Source organism: Pongo pygmaeus, chromosome 1 (assembly GCF_028885625.2).
Source record: "Pongo pygmaeus isolate AG05252 chromosome 1, NHGRI_mPonPyg2-v2.0_pri, whole genome shotgun sequence".
In the NCBI taxonomy this organism is placed as follows: Eukaryota; Metazoa; Chordata; class Mammalia; order Primates; family Hominidae; genus Pongo; species Pongo pygmaeus.
In genome coordinates, this window is record NC_072373.2 from 109,154,779 (window position 1) to 109,169,546 (window position 14,768).

Below are 14,768 nucleotides of genomic sequence, written 5' to 3' on the forward strand. Positions count from 1 at the left end.
GGGATCACATCACTATTGTAAAACCTAAGATCGGTGCATGAGGTATTTTGTAGCCCCGCACTCGATGCATCAGCTGGCACCACCCAGGTGGATAAACCAGCTCATCTGATCTTGTGGCCCCCACCCAGAAACTGACCCAGCTCAAGAGCATGCTTTAGCTCCCTATGAGTTCATCTCCGACCTGACCAATCAGAACTCCCAACTCACTGGCCCCCCACCCACCAAATTATCCTTAAAAATTCGGGTCCCAGAATGCTCAGGAAGACTGATTTGAGTAATAATAAAACTCTGGTCTCCCACACAGCTGGCTCTAGGTAAATAACTTTCTTCATTGCAATTCCCCTGTCTTGATAAATTGGTTCTGTCTAGGCAGCAGGCAACGTGAAGTCATTGGGCAGTTATATTCCCCCAAAACCCACTACACACTTTATGATTCAGTTTATATGAAAGCAAAGGACAGGAAAAACTTGCCTGATAGATTTGGAGTCTGTGGAGTACTGTCAGAGTTTGGAGTTGTATTCTACAGATTAAAAGTAATCTGTTAAGCACCTCAAATAAAGTTTCCTGCAAATATATATATATTTTTTCCAAATTTGGACCACTTTGTTTCTGTCTTTGCAGAACATAAAGTGCTAACATGAGGTAAGTGCTAAGGTCTGGAGAAGGCTGTGGAAGAGATGACAAACTCCAGCACCATGCCCGAGTGTCCAGTGTGCTCTGCTGGGGCAGCATATTTGTACATTGCTGTATTTGAAAAAACCCTACAAGATTCATGAAATTGGACCACCGTCCTTATAACACTACTAGTGGTAAAACAAGTAAGGATGGCTGGTTTGCAGTCATCTGAGCAGCCTCTCTAGTTTCATAGATATGGTTTCTCTCTGATATTGAACGGCTTCCAATTTCAAGTAGAATGCTACATCACAAGGATAACGATGTGAAGAGAACCAGTTTCTTGTGTAATCCTACATGTTTTAGTCTGTGCATTACTTGAAGCCATTATTTGAAGAAGGGTGGACAGGCTCCAGATTTCTGCCAAAGAGGTCCTCGGCAATACAGGCTAAGAACCGGCTTCTGGGTGGTCGTGATGGCTCACGCCTGTAATCCCAGCACTTTGGGAGGCCAAGGCCGGCGGATCACTTGAGGTCAGGAGTTCGAGATCAGCCTGGCCAACATGGTGAAACCCCGTCTCTACTAAAAACACAAAAATTAGCCGGGCTTGGTGGCGTGTGCTTGTAATCCCAGCTATGCGGAAGCCTGAGGCAGGAGAATCGCTTCAACCCGAGAGGCGGAGGTTGCAGGGAGCGGATATCATGCGACTGCACTCCAGCCTGGGCGACAGAGCGAGACTCGGCGCAAAACAAAAAACTACAACAGAAACACGCGCTTTTTTGTGGAAGACCAGGGGCGGGGAGGAGAGGGAAAGGAGAGAGAGGAAGACATCACTGCCCCCGCAGGCTCTGGCAGCACGTTGGTCAGCTGAGTGACGGAGGGTGGGGCGGAAAAGCAGACGGGGACGAGGAAGGCGCCGTCGGTGACATCACGGATAGGGCGACTTCTATGTAGATGAGGCAGCGCAGGGACTGCTGCTTCGCCACCGGCTGTTTCACCACGAAGGAGTTCCCGTGCCGTGGGAGCGGGTTCAGGACCGCTGGTCGGACCTGAGGGTCCCAGCTGTGTGTCAGGGCTAGGAGGGCTCGGCGGGTGCGCGGGGCAAGTGACCGTGTGTGTAAAGGGTGAGGTATATGGGGCTGCGGCAGGGCAGAGGTATGTGAGCTCATACTTACCTGGCAGGGGAGATACCATGATCATGAAGGTGGTTTTCCCAGGGCGAGGCTTATCCATTGCACTCCGTATGTGCTGACCCCTGCGATTTCCCCAAATGTGGGAAACTCGACTGCATAATTTGTGGTAGTGGGGGACTGCGTTCGCGCTTTCCCCTGAATTTTTGGAATGAAAAAATAGACTTCACTGCAGGGCTGTTCTTAAATCTACAATTTTGTGGTTTGGGTGGCATGTTAAGCGTTCTTCTTACAGTCGTAGTGATGAGAAACAGAAAACAACGTGTTATTCTCTCCACCGCCGTGCGCTTGTTTAACACAAGCTAAATGGCTGCAGGGCTCTTCTCTTCCCTTTCTAGTTGGGGCTGTTTTTTGCAGATAGCTTCATGGTCTTCAGTTGTCTTGGGTTCTCACGCTATGTGAAAACCTTCGTGTTTTTTCGTAGCCCCCAGAGTCACCCTTCACACAGCCTCTGCTTCTAACCGCAGCCTCCGCAGGAGTTTGTAGGATTTCTGTGCTAGCGGGGAACGTGTTCTCACCTCCTAGAGCCAGGGAGAAACTACGCAGACGGGCGCTGTTCTTTGGGATGAAAGCGGTGTCCCTGTTCGGTTGTTAACATAACACGCTTGCTTTCTGTAGGGGAACGGGAGGGCTCTCCCGGCGCCCAGCTGCCCTTGCTCATGTTCACCGAGGCCTGCAGGTCAGAACCGCGGTCTCACCTGTCGCCAGAATGTGCTGCGATCTACCCCAACTACCCGAACTACCCAGCAATAAAATGGGACACATTAAGGAAACATGAAATAGCGTGGATCATCTCAAAAACATTCTGCCGAGTGATGAAAGAGTGCACCCTGTGTGGCACCATCGAGGTGAATTTCTACAACAGGTAAAACTAACCTGTATAGTGACAGAAACTACATCATTGATTGCTGGGGTAGGGGGAGGGCGGGACTGACTGCAAAGGGCACAAGAGGACCTTTTAGAGTAATAGACACGTTATCAAACTTGAAATGGATGCAATGTACCAAAGTCAACTCACACCTTAATCAACCTGATTGTAAAAAGGAATAAGAAAACCACTCCAAATCTTAATGTCTTCTACTTAATTTAGTGTATGTTTACCCTTAAAAGATTCCTTTAGAAAAATATCTCTCTAACTGTAATCGGGAGTTGAGGAATTCCTTCGTTTCTGTTCTGTCTCTTTGTCTGCAGTTAAGTTCATGCACTATTAAATGGAATATTTGTAAAATAAAAAGAGTCTAAGCTAAATTTTATAAAAGCATACATATATGTGTCTTTTTTATTTTATTATTTTTTTCAGGTATATATATCCTTCTTTATTATTTTTTCTTCCTTTTTCTTTTAGGGACAGTCTAGCTAAAATATACATTCTTCTCCCTGTAGATATACTACAAGACTATGACTCCAGGGTTGCCCAAATGTTATGAGAAGTTATTTTTGAACGTAAGGTTTTGAAAAATTTTACATGTTTACATCTTCTCTACTGTTACTATGGTCTATGCTTAGCATGTATAGTTTTTTTAAAAAAGACAATAGCTTAACAATGATTTGGAAGAAAAATATGTAGATATGTTAACAGTAGTTAATTCCAGGAGGTGTGAATATGGATGAGCGGTTATCTTCCTCTGTATGAATTTTTTATATTTTTAAATGGAAAATCCTCAATGACCTGGAAGTGAAAGAACAGATTAGATATGGAAGGGGTGTAGGGTAGGTGAGAGGAAAATGTAAAGGGAAGGACAAACCCAGTTCTGGCAGGACCATGTTTAAGTTGAAGGTTTCTGGGGAGAAGTTGTTGGGATAAGAAGTTGTTGGGATATGAAGGAGGCAGGAGAATCATGAAAATATTTAGGACAGTGTATTGCCTGTCTTATCATTCCTCCTCCTTTTGTGTTTCTTCCAAAGAAATACACAGACTTATATTTCTTTTCAAGCATGCTTACCATTTGTCTTTCTCTTTTATTAATGTAACTGCGTGGTAGGTTTATCTTGCCCATTGCCCAGATAAGCCAATGGAGCTGAGAACAGCAGGCTTTCTACAGTGGAGAAAGAATTTAATAAATGCAGAGGCAGCTGAGGGACCAGGGCAGGGGTTTATTATTACTCAAATCTGCCTCCCCCAAAATTCAAAGACTAGGGTTTTTGTGTTTTTTTTTTTCTTTTTTTCTTTTTTTTGGATAGTTTGGCAGGCAGGGGGCTAGGGAATGTGCAAAGCTGATTGGTTGGGTTGGGGATGATATCACAGTGTCAGAGCTTGTTTACTGCACTGAGTCAGTCCCTGGGTGAGGGCCGCAGGACCAGATGAGCCAGTTTACCGGTCTGGGTGTGCCAGCTAGTCCATCATAAGGCAGGGTCTGAAAAATACCTTGAACACCAATCTTAGGTTTGACAGCAATAACGTTATATATAGGCACAGTTGGGGAGCTTAGGAATCGTGTGGCTTCTGGCTGCATGGCTCCTGAGCCATAATTTCCAATCTCACACCTAATTTGTTAGCTTTGCTAAGGAGATCTGATCCCCAAGATAGGAAGGAGTTTGTCTCGGGAAGACATCTTTGTTTCAGACTTAGACTTGGAACTAAACTTCCCTCATAGTTAGCCTGGCCTATTCCCAGGAATGGACAAGGGCAGCTCAGAGGTTAAAAGCAAGATGCAGTCAGTTAGGTCAGATTTCTTTCACAGTCATAGTTTTCCTATGTCAGGTTTTTCTCACTGTCATAATTTTTGCAAGGGTGGTTTTGTTAGGAGCAGTATAAATGCAGTGGTTCTGAGAATGTCTTCTGGAGACAGGCTGCCTTCACTTCAAATTCCTGCTTTCAAATCCTCCTTTGCTGGCTGAGTGACCCTGGACAGGTGACTTAACGTCTTTGTGCATCTCACATGGAAGATGAAGGTGATGGTGTGACCTCGGCCTGAGGTAAGGACTAAATGAGTAAACATATGCACACTCATCAACTGTGCATGACGTGGCACTTTGTGTGGCAGGCACAGTTGATGATGTGCATATGTTACTCATGTGCATGTTAGCTCTTGTGTTTTGCCTGCAACACTGCACAAAGAGCAGATGTGATGAAAACCAGTTGTATTGAAGTTATAGCAGTGATACTTTCCAGTGGCTGTGCACCCTCCCAGGGAGACTGCAGCAATTTTCTCACCAGCAGTAACCTCCTGGGCTGGGAGATCCCAGGAAGGCCCCTCAATCTCCAGCAGGTTTGACCCTCAAGGAGCGTCAGTTAATGAGCTAGAGAAGTATTTCTATCTGGGAGGAACTGGGAGTTTATTAGCTCAAGTGTTCAGCTCATCCAAAGGGGAATAATGATTCAATTTCTTGCTTCAAATCTGCCCCAGTAAAATTCTTATAGTTTTGCCCAGGTGCAGTGGCTCACGCCTGTAATCCCAGCACTTTGGGAGGCTGAGGAGGGAGGATCACCTGAGGTCAGGAGTTCGAGACCAGCCTGGCCAACATGGTGAAACTCCATCTCTACTAAAAATACAAAAAGTAGCCGGACGTGGTGGCAGGCACCTGTAATCCCAGCTACTCAGGAGGCTGAGGCAGGCGAATCGCTTGAACCTGGGAGGCGGAGGTTGCAGTGAGCTGAGATCGTGCCATTGCACTCCACCCTGGACGACAGAGTGAGACCCTGTCAAAAAAAAAAAAAAATTCTTATAGTTTTACAGTGGAAGACATTTCTACATGTAGGGGAGGAAATATGACTTTTTCTCACCCAGCCTAGGTTCACTGCTGAGACCCTCACAGCAAAAGACAGACTAACAAGGGAAGAGCATACAGATTTATTTAATGTAAATTTTACGTGACAGGAACACCTTCCAAAGGAAATGAAGGCCCATAGAAACAGCTAAACCTCAGTTTTTGTTTTTGTTTTTTTAACAGTAGGTTTATTTAAGAATGAATAGTCATGGAGAAGTATGATAAGACAATAAAAGTATGATCTAACAGTAACAAACTGGGGGAAAGCTAGCCAGGCCTCTGTGTTCAGGCTCTTCTCTGTGTCCCTGTGTCTTCAGAATCAAGGATGCACATTTCCTCTGGGTACAGAGAGGGCACCTCTCACATAAGAGTCTTATACTTGACTTCAGGGAAGAAGGGCAGGGGGAGGGTGACAGTGACCTTCCTGCTTCTGTTGTTTACTCATATTCGTTTAGCATAAAATATTCAATACCCCAAGATGTTATATTTTGGAGTAGCATGTCCTGAATCCCATCATGCACATGCAGCAAAACCCAGAATCTTTGAAGAGTGATGACTACAAAACATTTAAATTCAAAATACAAATGATGGCCAAGTGGGGTGGCTCATGTCTGTAATCCCAGCAGGGAGGTGTAGGGAGGCCCAGGCAGGCGGATCACTTGAGTTCTGGAGTTCGAGAGCTGCCTGGCCAATATGGTGAAACCCCATCTCTACTAAAAATACAAAAATGAGCCCAGCACATAGTGCACACCTGTTGTCCCAGCTACTTTCAGGGGGTGGGGAATGGGTGGGCTGAGGATCAACTGAAACAATATCATATTTACGAATGATTTTTTTTTGCTATAGGGCTAGTCAAGTGAAGTAGTGGAAGTGGAGAAGGAACAAAGAAACCTGTAACTGGTTGTGATCAATTATTTGTAAATAGGAATGAATTTTTTATGCACTATACACTGTTATCAAAGTTACATATGCTGCAAAGCTGGTGGTGAACAGCAGTGCCCTGGTCCCTTCCTACACTTATCTGTAGGGATAACAATTTTTAATGCACACAATCCACCTCTACATAAATATTGTTACTCTTTGACTGTCCAATTTTCCATCCCAGGTCCTGCAGTTCAGCCTGCAAGGGGAAACGGAGTTTGTGTTTCCTTACCTGCCAGTCCACTCCAAGGAGCCAAGAAGGCCTCCTCTCACCCCCTCACCCCCGGCTCGTCCTCCAAACTGAGCCCCTCAAAGACTGCGGTATTTTTCAGTCCTTCGTAACCGCTCTCAGCCCCAAAATATGAAAATGAGAGCGATGGTCCTGAGCGCCTGGAGTGATATCTTAGTTCGCTCCCAAGACCCATCAGGAACCTCATCCCAAGTGCTCTGAAGAGCAGGAGAAAACATTTTTAACTAAGGCATCTTCTCCTTGGGGCAGGGTCCTGACAGGAGAAGGGGGAGCCCCACCGTCAGAGACTCGCCCCTCAGAGCTGCTCAGGTTCCTCTTCCCCGTGGCCCTGAAGGAGCTCGGCTGGGGCGACCCAGGATCAGAACCCGCGCTCCCAGCCCGCGCGCTTGAAGACGCCGCCGCGCTGATCTCTCTTTCCGGCTGAGATCTTGGGACGAAAGAATGAGATTTCCCAGAGTCAGGTTCCAAAGCTTAGTGAAACAGCAACTTTTAGGGCCCGCAGTAGAGACGTAGGAGCTAGAAATTCGGCATAAAAATCTGAATATGAAGAACAGAACAAATTAACATTCGGAATCAGATGGGCCATCTGTATAAAGCAGTGCTACTCCCAAGTTAGGTCTGGAACCATCGATCCTAAACTGAGACACACTCTCCAATGACTGAGCTAACCCCATCAGAATTTCTCACGCCACCGTTTACTTACCAAAAAGACAATGGGTGCCATTACGAGATTCCCGAGTGAGAGGAATCTCGGGGTCTAGAATAGAGGGGCGGCAGCCTTTTTAGTGAAGACCTGCCACCCTGAGGCCCAGGGTCGCCCTGAGAGCGGGTGGGGACTTGCTGGGTCGCTGGGTCCCTGGCGGGGGTGTCCGGGCCTCCGATTGCTGGGTGCCAGGAGGCTGGCCCAGGAAGGGGACCCTGCAGGCTCGCTGATCCCGACTGGATGATTCGGCAATTTCTTTGTGGTCCGGGCCACTGCGAGAACCCGATTTCTGGGACCCCGAACACGGAAGAGGGAGACGAAGAGGGGACCAGGAGCGCGGGGTACATCGCGAGGCTCAGCGGGAGCAGAAGGGACACGGAGGCCCGCAGCGAAGAGCTTCTGAACGTCAGCGGAATCCCCATTTCATTTAGGTAGTAAAACACGGCGTTGCCGTCCTAATTAAACATAAAGGTTCCACCGAGACTCGAACTCGGATCGCTGGATTCAGAGTCCAGAGTGCTCACCATTACACCATGGAACCTCACAGTGTAAACTTTCTGTAAGTGTCTGAATTCCTAATAAGTAGCAATAGTTCCCACTCAACCGTGTCAAGGCATTTCTATTATCCCACAAGCAACACTCGAGGAAGGTGGACCTGCAGGAAGGAGCCATCCTTCTTGCTTTCTCTCTGCCCTCTCCTTTGATCGACTTCTATCATTTCATTTGCACCTCGGAAAATGAGGCAAAATCCACTGTGAGTTTAGGGCCAGAGAAGAGCCGTTGAAGCCTCGGTCATAGAGTTTCCTGTGCCGCAGTGAAATTTTTCTTCCTTCCTTTCTTTCTCTCTCTTTCTTTCTCTCTCTCTTTCTTTCTTCTTTCTTTCCTTCTTTTTTCTTTCTTTCTCTTTCTTTCTTTTCTTTCTTTCTTCCCCTTTCTCTTTCTTTCTTTCTTTTCTTCCTCCCTCCCTCCCTCCCTCCCTTCTTCCTTCCTTCCTTCCTTCCTTCCTTCCTTCCTCTTTCTCTCTCCCTCCCTTCCTCCCTCCCTCCCTTCCTTCCTTTCTTTCTTTCTTTCTTTCTTTCTTTCTTTCTTTCTTTCTTTCTTTCTTTCTTTCTTTCTTTCTTTCTCTCTTTTCATTGAGACAGAGTCTCATTCTGTTGCTCAGGCTGGAGTGCAGTGCAGTGGCAGTGGGCGATCTCCCCTCACTGCAACCTCCGTCTGCCGGGTTCAAGTGATTGTAATCCCCAGTAGCTGGGATTACAAGCGTGGGCCACCATGCCTGGCTAAATTTTGTATATTTAGTGGAGATGAGGTTTTGCCAGGTTGGCCAGGCTGGTCTTGAACTCTTGACTTTCAGTGATTTGCCCACCTTGGGCTCCCAAAATGCTGGGATTACAGGTGTGAGCCACTGCCCCCAGACCGGAGATGAAATTTCTGCAAAATTTCTGTTATTTTCTTTATGCTTTCCCTGTTTTCTGTTTGCCCAAGGAGGCCAGATGATTTTCAAAACAGGACATGGGACTTCCTGGGCGCCTTGCCCCTTTCCTCCCTGTAGTATATAACAGAAGACAGCAATCAAGTGAGATTGAGAAGCAGGGAATCCCTTATTTTTTAATTCATATTCTTCTATGTTTGTTTGGTTGGTTGGTTTTAAAAAAATTTTCTCACCAGAAGTGGAGATTTGTTGGATTTAAAATAAATGCGATCAGCCATGTTTTATATTTCTATAAAACACTGAAACCAGGCCATACTCACCTGCTATGACTCAAAATCAACCATATACTGTCGAGGTCAGGAGGCAGGGCCCTGACATTTAAGCACAGTGTGTTTTCTCAGAATTGGCTAAGTTGATGCCATTCTAATTTCTCAATATCTCATGACCCATTAATTGCGGTCTAGAAAGTGTACATGTATCGTTACTGAAAGCCCAGGAGTTCAGTTTAGGCCCTGCTGCTCAGCTCACAGAAAGCCAATCATTGAGACATTGAGTATTGCCGAGGAAGAAGGCTTTAATTGGGCGCTGCAGCTGAGGAGATGGGAGATCAGTCTCAAATCAATCTCCCTGATCAACTAAAATGAGGGGTTTATGTAGCAGGGAAGAAACATAACTATGTCTGGGAAAAGAGGAACTAGGGAAGGGTGAGGAAGCACTCATGATGAGTGAGGGGACTGGCATCTCATTGTCTGGATGCTGTGATCTGCTGAGTTTCAGGTCTATGATGCTTTTTGGGAGGCTGAGGGTCCTTTTCTGAGGAAGGAACTCAGATAAAACAAATGTAAGTTTCAAGCTTTAAGACCAGAAGGGTCCATTTTTAAGTCTACCCAAAAACACTGATGTGGGACTATTGGGTCGATTTCAGTCCCCACTTTCTATTTGTCAGCTCCTCAATCATGGGGAATCTGGTCATGCATCTTTCTGGCTTTGTCATGTGGAGAAAGGGCATCCTGAGCAGCTCCACACCATGGGTGACCGCATGGCCACCCAGGAATCAAACATTCATCTAATACTGTAGTTTCTCCTGAAACACAATCTTCCTCTCTCCAGTTCCCCATTTCTACTAAAGACAAAACACAGCAGGACCAACCTACCTGCAAAAGAAGCTTCAGTCCCATATACTTGGCCTGATTACCCACACAAAGTGCAGCAAGAATCCTTGTTTATATAGGTTTTCCTAAATGGGCTTTGCTGGAACATTTCACAACACCATTTCAGGCAAAGCCCTGGGAAGATTACCAATTCCTCCATCTGTGTCCTGTTATAAAAGAAAACAGAATCTTATTGAACTTATGCAAACAAACACATCATCATGAGTTAAGAATATTCAGTTTACACATTCTGGAGAAATTCGGCAGAGAGAGAAAAATATGCCTCAAATTCTGTTTAGAAGACTATTCTACTCAATTGTTGCAGGCTATAAATAGCTCAAAATGACAAAAGTTCTCCAGGCTTTGAAGAATAAACAATGTTTTAAACAAACAAAGACCATAAAAACTTATTTCAGTCCTCCATTAGTTCAATCCATGCAATCAGCTCCTGCTCTGCTTCATAGTGGGCTAGTAATCTTTATGAACACATCAGCCTTTCTATTAGTGCCCTGGAAATTTTCTCTTTAGTTCAACGGCACGATCTCGAACGTTATCAGAAACCTGCATCCAAGAGTCCTTTTCATGGACTTCCCCAAAGAAGCAAGGCCTGGACTGTAACTGATTATAAGTCACTTTTTGAGAAGAATCAAAACAAAAAAACAATTGTGGATGACAAAAGCCTTAAGACAGCCATGGTTATAGACACAGTTGACAAGCGAATTCGGTTGTTTCTGTGGCACACAACGATTTAACATAATAATCATAATTATTACTGACAGCATAGCAGAACTCTAGGAATGTCACACAATCCTGGAACACACATTAACAACACATCTGTGTCAATAGAACCCAAAGGAAGTGATACACCACCTCAGATTTGACAATGCTTCTTGCATAATTTTACATAATAATTAAGCCTAAGAAGCCTAATATATCTCTCTTGGACTTCAAGAACCTCATATCCAAAGAGTTAATTTGAGGTCCAAAAGGCTCAATATGGAAATTTTACTCTTAGAAAGTTTGCCAAAGTTTTGAGAGACTTGATATCACAAAATAGGATCACAGGTCACCTTAAAATAGTCAATCATTTAGCCAAAAGGTAAACAAAAATGTTTTATTTGTATTAATATTAATAATTTTTATTTTTTTAAATAAAATTTAAAATACAAATTTTTAAAAATGTTTGAAAATAATTAATAACTTTTATTAATATTACACAAACATTTTGATTAAGAGAAAACCAAATTTTTCCTTTGTGTGGTGTATTAAAATGTTAAAGCTAATTTTAATAAAATCTTATACACAAATTTAATTATAATCAGTTCGACCATAAGGTAAGAGTTTCAAAAACCTTTCATGACCTTTTATACTTTTCTATGAAAGAGCAGATGAATACTCAAGAAAACCCTGTTATTCCGATACGTTGGTCCAGTTGCTGGCCTTGCATCAGTGTGCTTCTGGCTGTAATGTCTAATTTATAGAAAATCTTTGAATTTGAGAGGCCAGGGTGGGTGGATCACTTGAACTTAGGAGTTAGAGACTAGCCTGGGCAATATGGTGAAACATTGTGTCTACCAAAAATGCAAAAAAAAAAAAAAAAAAAAAAAGAAAGAAAGAAAAAAGGAAGGAAGGAAGGAAAGAAAAAAAAAGAAAAGAGAAAGAAAAGAAAGTCTCTGAACTAGACTTATCCCTCAAGCTCCAGCCTTACAATTCTCATGTGCATAGCTCTTCTGTCCAGAGGAAGAGGGGGCATGAGGTGGAAAAGGGGGCATGAGGAGGAAGAGGGGGCATGAGGAGGAAGAGGGGGCACGAGGAGGAAGAGGGGGCACGAGGAGGAAGAGGGGGCACGAGGAGGAAGAGGGGGCATGAGGAGGAAGAGGGGGCACGAGGAGGAAGAGGGGGCACGAGGAGGAAGAGGGGGCATGAGGAGGAAAAGGGGGCAGGTGGAATTACTGGGTCTAGAGGGATTAAATGGTTTCAGTTTCTGGTTCCGTTTCTCATGAAAGCAGTTCATTTTGATTGTCATCTTCCCCAGGGTCTGAAGACGAGGCATTCATTGGCATCAGTATTCAAGATTTAGCAGAAGTATGTGCCTTTTTCAGACCCAGGAGTCTAAGCCCTGTAAGCTAACAGCACAAGGATTAGTTCACAGGACATTTGTACCGCAGAAAGTTCTATTTCTCTCTCTCATGTCACTGTGATCTGCTGTCCAGTAGTTACTGCCTGCAGCACTTCAAACCATTGTATTAAAGTGGTTAGCAAATTCCTTGCATGTAACTAGTTGCCAGCATTCTAATGACAGAACTGTGATCGAAAGCATCAAAAATGTGACAGAACCTGTGCCAAACTTTTCAGAGTAAGACAATTAAATTTTCTCTCCGTCATTTAACAAAATGCTAAATGCAAATATCAGTTTTGGAAATTCAGTATGAGGATAAATAATCTCCTTTTATTTAAATACCGTACAACAAAACAAGAACAAAGTGAGACTAAACACACAGTCATTTCTTTTCAGCTATTTTATTTATTTATTTTGAGACACAATCTCCCTCTGTCACCCAGGTTGGGGTACAGTGGCAGGATCTCAGCTGACTGCAACCTCCACCTTCGAGTCCAAGGTTCAACGGATTCTCTTGCTCAGCCTCCTGAGTAGCTGGAATTACAGGTGGGCACCACCATGCCCAGCTGATTTTTGTGTTTTTAGTAAAGACAGGGTCTCGCCATGTTGAACTCCCGGCCTTCAGTGATCTGCCCAACTTGGCCTCTCAAAGTGTGAAATTATAGGAATGAGCCACCACACCCAGCCTTCTTTTCAGCTATTTTAAAAGAGCATAATCACATATTTCCAAGATTGGTTTCTAGATACGGTACTGATTACTGATGAGGTCGCTTTCACCATTAAAATCTTCAAACTAGTGCAACAATTGTACATGTTTTGTTTTCAAGTACACACATGAAGGCCCAACAGTGATACAAGGCTTGGGATCAAAAATCACTAGAAAATCTCACAACCTGTTTGTATTACCACTTCATCCAAGTGAATGTCACTTAATTTTAATAATGGTAAACACAACTTAAGGAGGTTGAGAGAAATCCAATCAATATAATATCCGTAAGGACAAGGCCAATCTTTCTGAACGTGGAAACTTTGTACCCACATCACAGTTTTTCTTCATTAAAGGAAAGGGTCTGCAACCAACTCAAATGATTGGTTGACACCAACTCACATTACTGATTGCATCGAATGTGTATCAAACCTCAGGCCATGGATGCCTTAGTCCTAGTGTTCCTGTGACATCCCCTTGGGGTAGCAGAACACTACCTTTCAATGATGGGAAGTCTTGGGCAAGAGCAAATCTCCTCCCCTTGTCCAATATAGACAGTTTTTGTGTCTAACCCTACCTCAGCAGTTGCCCTATCCCTGGGGCCAAGGGTTAGATGAGTTCCTAGCTCCAACATCAGTGGTAGATGCCTTTTGTCTTATGTGAGAGATGCAACCAGATTTTGTGCCTGTACTCTGGTGGTAGTCGACCATGTGATCATGACTTATATGCCTCCACCACTGTGGCAAGCTGGAGAAATTCTCTTTCCCTGCCACATGTGTCTTGTCAGCACTAAGGATGTGGGAGGAAAGACCCAGCAAATGGGCAAAACCATGCTATGTATCTGGGACTCTCAGAGTTTCTAAGCTGTCACAATAGTTCACACTTGGCCTTTAAGAAATGATGAAAAATTCAGTGATTTTCTCTAATGAACATTTATGGCTGTCACCTTTTCCTTCCATTATCTGTCAAAGATGAACTGCTTCATGTGGTTGTCTTTCTATAGGGGATTTTCTCATGCTTTGGACTTCAGCTGACCCAGGGGCCTTGCAACTTCAGCTCTCTGGTGGGATCAAAACACATATGATTTCGCAGACCATACAGCTTTTTCTTGTCATTAGAGTGGGAACAACTGTCTGTTACAGCTTTCTGCATCTTAAACAACTGTTGAATCACTTGTCTGTTTTAAAAAATCCTTCTTTTCCTCTATTTCTGGATTAATTTCCCTTCAGGATACTACACAAATTCTGTTAGCTGATCACTTCTTTTGAGGCTATTAGGTAGACATAGTGAGCACCTTGACGATCCCTGCAAATGAGCCTATTCATTAGGTGCTCATGGGAAACCTGGGCCCAGACCAGTAGTGAGACACACAATTGTCATCCACAGCTCTAGTTGAATTTTCGTCATGAGGCTCTTTCTCCTCAATCAGCATACTAGTCTTAGAACAAGTTTGAGATTGGGACTATCTTAAAATAGGCTTCCTAAGTGACTACTAAGATTTGCTGGGACTCCAATTTCTGGTCAAATGTGAGCCAGCAGAGTAAAGACATCATTCTTGACCCAGGAGAAGGCAACAGTGCATGGACACACCATATTTTTCATCAACCTCAGAATAATTATCTCAATGAATATTTAAATTAGTGATTGAAATACTTGTTTTCCCAAGCGTGTGATGCTGAAAATTGGAAAAGTTGCCTTGGTTGTCTAAATGATTGTGTGCTCAGATTGAATTTGAGTGTACACAAGGTGCAGCCTCCATTGGAAAAGATTCTAAGAACTGGATGTGGGTAGAGGATGCAATTATGGAACTTGGTATCTTTCCCACCTTCTTTTCTTTCTTCCCATTTCGACTAGTCTTGTAATGCTAGGCCCAGGCATCAATATACATACAACTAAAAAAGGCAAAATCAGTGCAAAAGACACATTATCTATACAATGAAATCAAATGGTGCCTATTGCTAAAGTTACTTTAACTT

General features: G+C 44.0%; 1 protein-coding gene, 1 long non-coding RNA gene and 2 other non-coding genes across 4 annotated transcripts in view; 3 read left to right on the forward strand and 1 right to left on the reverse strand.

Moving 5' to 3' along the window:
• LOC129015142 (neuroblastoma breakpoint family member 11-like) overlaps positions 1 to 14,768 on the forward strand; it is a 2,260,169-nt gene that overhangs the window by 2,205,636 nt on the left and 39,765 nt on the right.
• On the forward strand, positions 1,780 to 1,943 carry LOC129022621 (U1 spliceosomal RNA). Its single transcript, XR_008496493.1, has one exon. It is a non-coding gene; the product is annotated as a U1 spliceosomal RNA (small nuclear RNA).
• LOC134739493 (uncharacterized) lies at positions 4,533 to 7,219 on the forward strand. Its single transcript, XR_010126187.1, has 2 exons — positions 4,533 to 4,718; positions 6,616 to 7,219. It is a non-coding gene; the product is annotated as an uncharacterized LOC134739493 (long non-coding RNA).
• TRNAQ-CUG (transfer RNA glutamine (anticodon CUG)) lies at positions 7,854 to 7,925 on the reverse strand. The gene has a single exon. It is a non-coding gene; the product is annotated as a tRNA-Gln (tRNA).